Here is a 10,805-nt window from a genome sequence, read left to right as displayed (position 1 = left end):
CACACCAAATGTGTTCGATGGATCCCTTTTGTCTTCTTCATATGCCTTTTAAAGGTCCAATGCAGCTATTTTTTATCTCAATATCATATCATTTTTGGGTAACAATTAAATACCTTACTGTGATTGTTTCATTTAAAATGGTCAAAAAGAAACAAAAATAGTTTCTTAGCAAATAACAATTTCTCAAGCAAGAATTTTGCCAGGACTGTCTGGGAGTAGTCTGATTGGGGAGGGGAAAACTGAAAACTAGCTGTTATTGCTCCATGTGACAAATCTGACCATAATTCTATCCTCCAGATTCCTGCTTACAAGCAAAAACTAAAGCAGGGATTACCAGTGACTCGCTCAATAAATAAATACCTCCCCCTGCAACTGGATTCTGGACATCCTGATGGGCCGCCCCCAGGTGGTAAGGGTAGGCAACAACACATCTGCCATGCTGATCCTCAACACGGGGTCCCCTCAGGGGTGCATGCTCAGTCCCCTCCTGTACTCCCTGTTCACCCACGACTGCGTGGCCATGCACGACTCCTACACCATCATTAAGTTTGCCAATGACACAACAGTGGTAGGCCTGATCACTGACAATGATGAAACAGCCTATAGGGAGAGATCAGGTCAGAGACCTGACAGTGTGGTGCTAGGACAACAACCTCTCCCTCAATTTGAGCAAGACAAAGGAGCTGATTGTGGACTACAGGAAAAGGAGGGCCAAACAGGCCCCCATTAACATCGACGGGGCTGTAGTGGAGCCGGTCGAGAGTTTCAAGTTCCTTGGTGTCCACATCACCAACAAACTATCATGGTCCACACACATCAAGACAGTTGTGAAGAGGGCATGACAACACCTTTCCCCCTCAGGAGACTGAAAAGATTTGGTATGGGTCCCCAGATCCTCAAAAAGTTCTACAGCTGCACCATCGAGAGCATCCTGACCGGTTGCATCACTGCCTGGTATGTCAACTGCTTGGCATCTGACCATAAGGCTCTACAGAGGGTAGTGCGTACGGCCCAGTACATCACCAGGACCAAGCTTCCTGCCATCCAGGACCTATATACTAGGGGTAGCTAGGCAGTGTCAGAGGATGGCCCAAAAAATTGTCAAAGACTCCAGTCACTCAAGTTATGTACTGTTCCCTCTGCTACCGCACGACAAGTGGTACCGGAGCGCCAAGTCTAGGACCAAAATGCTCATTAATTAATTTAACAGCTTCTACCCCCTAAGCCATAAGACTGCTGAACAGTTAATCAAATGGCCACCTGGACTATTTACGTTGAGCCCCCACCCCCCCTCCTAATGTCTACATCTGTCGTATTCATGCATGTGTCAAATAACATTTTATTTTATTTTATTTTATTGGCAGAGTGGTTTGAAACTATTTTATATTAGTCTATTAACCAATTTACCACATACTGATGTCACCAGGCAGGCCAAAATTCCATCCCACGAAAACAGGCTGAAATTTCAGGTAGTCTTTTGAAACAGCTCTTACACTAAAAGGGCATTATTACAATATTCACAATTTCACAGTATTATTCCAACCTCATAGTGTGGAAATACAGTATATATAAAACACAGGAAAATCACATTTTTGACTGGGCCTTTAATAAGGTGAAAGTAATCCAAAAGTGACTGAAAGTAATCAGATTATGTTACTGAGTTTGGGTCATCCAAAAGTTACGTTACTGATAACAATTTTGGACATGTAACTATTACATTTAAAATTAGAATTACATTTAGGATTACATTTAGAAAGTAACCTACCAAATCATGTATACATCTGATAAGGAAACAAGTCCAACATACAGGTAAATAATTCAATGGTTCTTCAAATTGATTAAACTAGTAGCCTAATTGGTGGTGGTACCACATAATGAAAAGGATATGGGGATGTCCATGTGACTCACTCAGGTGTCAGGTTCCTCTTACAGGAGCTCATGGGGCCTGCTGGCTTGGGGCCACTATTGAAAGTGCTTCCAACCACAGAACCTTAATTGTGAAAGGTTCTGTGGTTGTCTGTCTTAACCGCCAGTTACCCTTGATAAACTGACTGAAGTAATAATAACAACTATATTGGTACTTATATTTGTCCTATTTCACACATCTACAAGTGTGCATTAATACACGTGTGAATTGGAAATGTGTTTTTCTGCATATTTCAACTCCTCCTGGGGGGTCACAGCAAGGGTCTGCCATCAACAGCAACCCTGGAGCAATTAGGGTTCAGTGCCTTGCTCAAGTTCACATCAACAGATTTGTCACCTTGTCTGCTCGGGGATTCAAACTAGCAAACTTTCAATCACTGGCCCAACACTAACCGCTAGGCTATCTGCCACCACCACTTGATGTTCATCAAGTCCTGGGCCTCTTCAGTTGGGCCTCTTCATCCTTGTCAGCTTCCTTTTTTATCTCTGTCTTTTTGCAGCTTTTTGTCATTGTACTATTAAAGAACACTCAACCATTAACAAAATAAGCTACGCTCTACAGTGAAAATCAACAAACAGATATTTCAAAGAGAATAGTGAAATCAGGTGTCATTGCCACACAGATAATATGCACACTTGCCATTTCTTTTTAAATGACTGATCTGTACAACTTACATGTGTTTTTTTGTATTTGGTCTGCTCTTTGTAAATGCAATTAAGAAAGTTATGAAGATCAAGAACATTTGTAGTGTTAGGGTACCCCACGTTGCTCTTGAAATCTCAACACTATTAGGATGTAGCACCACCATGCGTTTGTTATCTGAAAGCTGCCTTTGTTTATTATGGTTCTATGTCCCATTATAAACCAATGACTGTAGTGTACATGTGACAACACATACGTTTAATTAAGCAGCTAGACTGCATATTACTTTCAACCTGCATCAAACCTCAATGTTTTGTTGTTTTTTATACTCCGGCATTAGATGTACTGGTTGTACATGCTTCTGCCACATATTACCTTATTGCCTTGGGGCCTCCATGATTCAAGCATTAGTTTAGCAAGTTATGTTCACATAGATAAGAAAGAATGTTCAAAAAAATAGTTAAATTACCATAAATCATGCAGTTATGATTTACTCCGGAACTTTGGCGACTACTGAGTATTTTTTAAACCTCCTGCTTTTGTCTCAATGTGTGTATACTGCAACAACAACAAAAAGATATGGCAGCATAGCAGGAAGCTCTGAATGCCATGAACCAAGAGGTTGTGAGTTCAAATCCCAGGTGATGATATGTTAAACAACATGTCCTTTTAAATTGACTGACTTTTTGGGCCAACAATTATTTTTTAATAGTTCAGGTAAAAAGAACGCTGTAGAACAAGTTACTTAATAATAATAATTAGTTACATCAACTACGTTTTTTAAAGTGTAGTTTATACATGCAAAAATATATGAGCAGAATTAATGTCTTACCTCATTAGCCATGAATTCCCTAGTTTGAAAGCTGTACTGCGCCATTTTCCCTACATTTTCCCCACATTTTCCCCCACGTGGCCCAGCCTCCTAACAATTTGAGTTCTAGCCAATGAGCTTCACCCCCTCACCTTTTCAGCGACAGCTGAGTTAGAGAGAGAGCACAATGAGTGAAGCACATACAGTGCATTCAGAAAGTATTCAGACCCATTGATTTTTTCCACATTTTGTTACGTTACAGCCTTATTCTAAAATGGATTAAATGTTTTTTTCCCCTCAACAATCTACACACAATACCGCATAATGACAAAGCTAATTTTCTGGGACCACTTTTGGCTCGTGAGTGCTACTTTCAGAACATCTGGCTAAAAAGTATACAAAAGTACTGGAGAATCTCTTTAACATTTCTCTGGATCGTGAACAGAGGTTCACTCATTTATTAGGTTAAAAGTTCACTCATTCTTATCTATGCAAATGTCAGGAGTTCCTGGTATGACTAATAAGTAGTAGTAGAGTATTTATGAGCCTCACTATTTCAATAACCTTATATGAACTGTAAGTCAGTAAAATCATTGAAATTGTTGCATGTTGCGTTTATATTTTTGTTCAGTATAATTGATATAGCCTACATGAAATTATCATGTTTGGGTTCATATCTTCAGTACATGTTTAACTTGTCGTATCATGTTAGGGTTCATATCTACAGTACATGTTTAACCTGGTATATCATGTTAGTGTTCTTATCTACAGTTAGGGTTGCAAAGGGTCTTTGGCATATTTTGGCATATTTTGGTTAAACTATCCCCAATTCAACGGAATTGCAACCCTCGCATGCACAGTGCATTCTGCAATCACATGTGCAGTGCACTCTTCCATCACATGCACAGCTGATTCTCAAGATCTTGCAATCAATCAATCAATCAATCAATCAATCAATCAATCAATCAATCAATCAATCAATCAATCAATCAAATGTATTTATAAAGCCCTTATTACATCAGCCGATGTCACAAAGTGCTATACAGACACCCAGCCTAAAACCCCAAACAGCAAGCAATGCTAGGTTCCTCTAAAGAAATCTAGAGAGGAACCAGGCTCTGAGGGGTGGCCAGTCCTCTTCTCGCTATGCCGGGTGGAGATTATAACAGATGACCAGCAGGGTCAGATAATAATAATCACAGGGGTTGTAGAGGGTGCAATAGGTCAGCACCTCAGGAGTAAATGTCAGTTGGCTTTTCATAGCTGATCATTCAGCGTTAGAGACAGCAGGTGCGGTAGGGAGAGAGAGTCGAAAACAGCAGGTCCGGGACAAGGTAGCACGTCCGGTGAAGGGTTCCATAGCCGCAGGCAAAACAGTTGAAACTGGAGCAGCAGCATGACCAGGTGGACTGGGGACAGCAAGGAGTCATCAGACTTGTGGAGGTCTACAATTTTTTTCTGAGATCTTGGCTGATTTCTTTACATTTTCCCATGATGTCAAGCAAGGAGGCACTGAGTTTGAAGGTAGGCCTTGAAATACATCCACAGGTACACCTCCAATTGACTCAAATGATGTAAATTAGTCTATAAGAATCTTCTAAAGCCATGACATAATTTTCTGGAATATTCCAAGCTGTTTAAAGGTACAGTCAGTTAGTGTATGTAAACTTCTGACCCACTGGAATTGTGATACAGTGAATTATAAGTCAAATAATCTGTATGTAAACAATTGTTGGAAAAATGACTTGTGTCATGCACAAAGTAGATGTTCTAACCGACTTGCAAAAACTATAGTTTGTTATCAAGAAATTTGTGGAGTGGTTGAAAAACGTGTTTTAATGACTCCAGCCTAAGTGTATGTAAACTTCGACTTCAACTGTATGTACGGCAGGACTAAATCGGAAATATAGGTAGGAGCAAGCCCATGTAATGCTTTGTAGGTTAGCAGTAAAACCTTGAAATCAGTCCTAGCCTTAACAGGAAGCCAGTGTAGAGAGGCTAGCACTAGAGTAATATGATCAAATGTTTTGGTTCTAGTCAAGATTCTAGCAGCCGTGTTTAGCACTAACTGAAGTTTATTTAGTGCTTTATCCGGGCTGCCGGAAAGTAGAGCATTGCACCACCTGGTCGTGCTGCTGCTCCAGTTTCAACTGTTCTGCCTGCGGCTATGGAACCCTGACCTGTTCACCGGACGTGGTACCTGTCCCAGACCTGCTGTTTTCAACTCTCTAGAGACAGTAGGAGCGGTAGAGATACCCTGAATGATTGGCTATGAAAAGCCAACTGACATTTACTCCTGAGGTGCTGACTTGTTGCACCCTCGACAACCATTGTGATTATCATTACTTGACCCTGCTAGTCATCGATGAACATTTGAACATCTTGGCCATGTTCTGTTGTAATCTCCACCCGGCACAGCCAGAAGAGGACTGGCCACCCCTCATAGCCTGGTTCCTCTCTAGGTTTCTTCCTAGGTTCCGGCCTTTCTAGGGAGTTTTTCCTAGCCACCGTGCTTCTACACCTGCATTGCTTGCTGTTTGGGGTTATAGGCTGGGTTTCTGTACAGCACTTTGCGACATCAGCTGATGTAAGAACGGCTTTATATATACATTTTTGGACAGAAAGTTTCTGATTTTTGCAATGTAACGTAGATGGAAAAAAGCTGTCCTTGAAACAGTCTTGATATGTTCATCAAAAGAGAGATCAGAGTCCAGAGTAATGCCGAGGTCCTTCACAGTTTTATTTGAGATGACTGTACAACCATCAAGATTAATTATCAGATCCAACAGAAGATCTCTTTGTTTCTTTGGACCTAGAACTAGCATGTGTGTTTTGTCTGAGTGTAAAAGTAAAACAATTTCCGCTATCCACTTCCTTATGTCTGAAACACAGGCTTCCAGGGAGTGCAATTTTGGGGCGTCACCATGCTTCATCGAAATGTACAGCTGTGTATCGTCCGCATAGCAGTGAAAGTTAACATTATGTTTCTGAATGACATCACCAGGAGGTAAAATATATAGTGAAAACAATAGTGGTCCTAAAACGGAACCTTGAGGAACACCGAAAGTTCAGTTGATTTGTCAGAGGACAAACCCTCCACAGAGACAAACATATATTTTCGACAGATAAGATCTAAACCAGGCCAGAACTTGTCCGTGAAGACCAATTTGGGTTTCTAATCTCTCCAAAAGAATGTGGTGATTGATGGTATCAAAAGCAGCACTAAGGTCTAGGAGCACGACGACAGATGCAGAGCCTTTAAAATGTTATTTATCACCTTCACGAGTGCAGTCTCATTGCTATGATGGGGTCTTAAACCAGACTAAAGCGATTCGTATACATTGTTTGTCTTCAGGAAGGCAGTGAGTTGCTGCGCAACAGCTTTTTTAAAACATTTTTGAGAGGAATGGGAGATTTGATATAGACCAATAGTTTTTTATATTTTCTGGGTAAGGTTTGGCTTTTTCTAGAGAGGCTTTATTACTGCCACTTTTAGTGAGTTTGGTACACACCCAGTGAATAGGGAGCCGTTTATTATGTTCAACATAGGAGGGCCAAGCACAGGAAGCAGCTCTTTCAGTAGTTTAGTTGGAATAAGGTCCAGTATGCCGCTTGAAGGTTTAGAGGCCATGACTATTTCATCAATGTGTCAAGAGATATAGTATTAAAAAACTTGAGTGTCTCCCTTGATCCTAGGTCCTGGTAGTGTTGTGCAGATTCAGGACAACTGAACTTGGAGAAAGACACAGATTTAAAGAGGAGTCCGTAATTTGCTTTCTAATGATAATGATCTTTTCGTCAAAGAAGGTTATCATCATGAATTTATCACTGCTGAAGTGAAAGCTATCCTCTCTTGGGGAATGCTGCTTTTCAGTTAGCTTTGCGACAGTATCAAAAATACATTTTGGATTGTTCTTATTCTCCTCAATTAAGTTGGAAAAATCGGATGATTGAGTAGCAGTGAGGGCTCTTCGATACTGCACGGTACTGTCTTTCCAAGCTAATCGGAAGACTTCCAGTTTGGTGTAGCTCCATTTCCGTAAATGTAAACAGTAGCTATAAAAATTGATTGAGTAGGCTGCATAGATTTCATGACTAGAAGCTCAAAAGACGAAAACACAATCATTTTTTGCTTGTTGTAAATTTCAATTTGGTATGGTAAATGTTAGCAACACCTCTGAGGGATATGGTAACTAGTGTAACCGGGAGGTGAGGCCTTATTTAACACAGTAAATTCATCAGGCTTAAGCCATGTTTCGGTCAGGCAATTCACATCAAGATTATGATCGGTGATTAGTTAGTTGACTATAACTGCCTTGGAAGTGAGGGATCTAACATTGAGTAGCCCTATTTTGAGATGTGAGATATCACAATCTTTTTCAATAATGACAGGCATGGAGGAGGTCTTTATTCCATTTTTTTACATTTTAGTCATTTAGCAGACGCTCTTATCCATAGCAACTTACAGTAGTGAATGCATACATTTAATTTCATACATTTTCTTCTGTGCTGGCCCCCCGTGGGAATTGAACCCACAAGCATGGCGTTGCAAACACCATGCTCTACCAACTGAGCTACAGGGAAGATTGCTAAGGCGAACACCGTCATGTTTAATTTCGCCCAACCTAGATCGAGGCACAGACACGGTCTCAATGGGCATAGCTGAGCTGACTATACTGACTGTGCTAGTGGCAGACTCCAACTAAGCTGGCAGGCTGGCTAACAGCCTGCTGCCTGGCCTGCACCCTGTCTCATTGTGGAGCTAGAGGAGTTAGAGCCCTGTCTATGTTCATAGATAAGATGAGAGCACCCCTCTAGCTAGGATGGAGTCCGTCACTCCTCAGCAGGCCAGGCTTGGTCCTGTTTGTGGGTGAGTCCCAGAAAGAGGGCCATTTATCTACAATTCTATCTTTTGAGAGGGGCAGAAAACAGTTTTCAACCAGCGATTGTTGTGAGAGACTGCTGTAGAGCTCATCACTCCCCCCTAACTGGGAGGGGGCCAGGGACAATTATTCGATGCCGACACATCTTTCTAGCTGATTTACACGCTGAAGCTATGTTGCGCTTGGTAACCTCTGACTGTTTCATCCTAACATCGTTGGTGCTGACGTGGATAACAATATCCCTATACTTGTAACAACGTGCGCTGAGAGTTGGGAAGCAAGTTCAGGGAGTGAGTGTTTTAATAAATAAACGGAACATAATACAAAGAATGAAACTCAAACAGCACACAGACGAGAAACAGAAACAATGATGACTGGGGATGGAACCAAAGGGAGTGACATATATAAGGAAGGTAATCAGGGAAGTGATGGAGTCCCGGTGAGTCTGACGACATGCAGGTGCGTGTAACGATGGTGACAGGTGTGCACCATAATAAGCAGCCTGGTGACCTAGAGGCCGGAGAAGGAGCACACGTGACAATACTCTCTACACTCGCCAGTTTTAGCCTTAGCCAGCACCATCTTCAGATTAGCCTTAACGTCAGTAGCCCTGCCCCCTGGTAAACAGTGTATGATCACTGGAGGATTATTTTTAAGTCTAATTCTGCGGATAATGGAGTCGCCGATGACTAGGGTTTTCAATTTGTCAGAGCTAATGGTGGGAGGCTTCGGCGTCTCAGACTCTGTAACAGGTGGAGGAGAGACCAGAGAAAGCTCGGCCTCTGACTCCGACTCGTTGCTTAATGGGGAGAACCGGTTGAAAGTTTCTGTTGGCTGAATGAGAAACACCGGTTGAGCATTCCAACAGCATTTCCTTCCAGAAGCCATGAGAGGGACGTGTAGAAAATTGTACAGCTGCGGGGACTGTGCAAGGGGATTTATACTACTATCTGTACTTATTTATGGCACAGACGATTCATCCTTTTCTACACTTAAATTACCCTTGCCTAACGATTGCGTCTGAAGCTGGGCTTGTAGCACGGCTATCCTCACCATAAGGCGATCGTTTTCCTGTATATTATGAGTACAGCGACTGCAATTAGAAGGGATAATGTTAATGTTAATGTTACTACTTCAGCTGGTGGAGGTCCTGTAGAACCATGTCTAGATAAAGTTTAATGAAAAAAGTTTAAAGTAGAGCGAGGGGAAAAAATAAAAATATAAAATGGTAAGTAAAAAGTAAAAACCGTAAAGTTGGCAGGTAGCAAAGTAACGCTAGCAACAAAACATACAGCAGCACATAAACAAGTCCACAAGTTGAGACAGGTAATTACGTCAGATGAGATGCTACTGAGCCCACACTGCTACATTTACATTTACATTTACATTTACATTTAAGTCACTTAGCAGACGCTCTTATCCAGAGCGACTTACAAATTGGTGCATTCACCTTATGATATCCAGTGGAACAACCACTTTACAATAGTACATCTAAATCTTTTAGGGGGGGGGGGGGGGTTAGAAGGATTACTTTGTCCTATCCCAGGTATTCCTTAAAGAGGTGGGGTTTCAGGTGTCTCCGGAAGGTGGTGATTGACTCCGCTGTCCTGGCGTCGTGAGGGATCTTGTTCCACCATAGGGGTGCCAGAGCAGCAAACAGTTTTGACTGGGCTGAGCGGAAACTGTGCTTCCTCAGAGGTAGGGGGGCCAACAGGCCAGCGGTGGATGAGCGCAGTGCCCTCGTTTGGGTGTAGGGACTGATCAGAGCCTGAAGGTACGGAGGTGCCGTTCCCCTCACGGCTCCGTAGGCAAGCACCATGGTCTTGTAGCGGATGCGAGCTTCAACTGGAAGCCAGTGGAGAGAGCGGAGGAGCGGGGTGACGTGAGAGAACTTGGGAAGGTTGAACACCAGACGGGCTGCGGCGTTCTGGATGAGTTGTAGGGGCTTAATGGCACAGGCAGGGAGCCCAGCCAACAGTGAGTTGCAGTAATCCAGACGGGAGATGACAAGTGCCTGGATTAGGACCTGCGCCGCTTCCTGTGTGAGGCAGGGTCGTACTCTGCAAATGTTGTAGAGCATGAACCTACAGGATCGGGTCACCGCCTTGATGTTAGTGGAGAACGACAGGGTGTTGTCCAGGGTCACGCCAAGGTTCTTAGCACTCTGGGAGGAGTACACAATGGAGTTGTCAACCGTGATGGCGAGTCATGGAACGGGCAGTCCTTCCCCGGGAGGAAAAGCAGCTCCGTCTTGCCGGGGTTCAGCTTGAGGTGGTGATCCGTCATCCACACTGATATGTCTGCCAGACATGCAGAGATGCGATTCGCCACCTGGTTATCAGAAGGGGGAAAGGAGAAGATTAATTGAGTGTCGTCTGCATAGCAATGATAGGAGAGACCATGTGAGGATATGACAGAGCCAAGTGACTTGGTGTATAGCGAGAATAGGAGAGGGCCTAGAACTGAGCCCTGGGGGACACCAGTGGTGAGAGCACGTGGTGCGGAGACAGATTCTCGCCACGCCACCTGGTAGGAGCGACCT

Source organism: Salmo salar, chromosome 15 (genome assembly GCF_965601325.2).
Source record: "Salmo salar chromosome 15, fSalSal1, whole genome shotgun sequence".
NCBI classification, from domain to species: domain Eukaryota; kingdom Metazoa; phylum Chordata; class Actinopteri; order Salmoniformes; family Salmonidae; genus Salmo; species Salmo salar.
The sequence above is the reverse complement of the archived record's forward strand: the minus strand, read 5'-3'. Positions refer to the sequence as shown.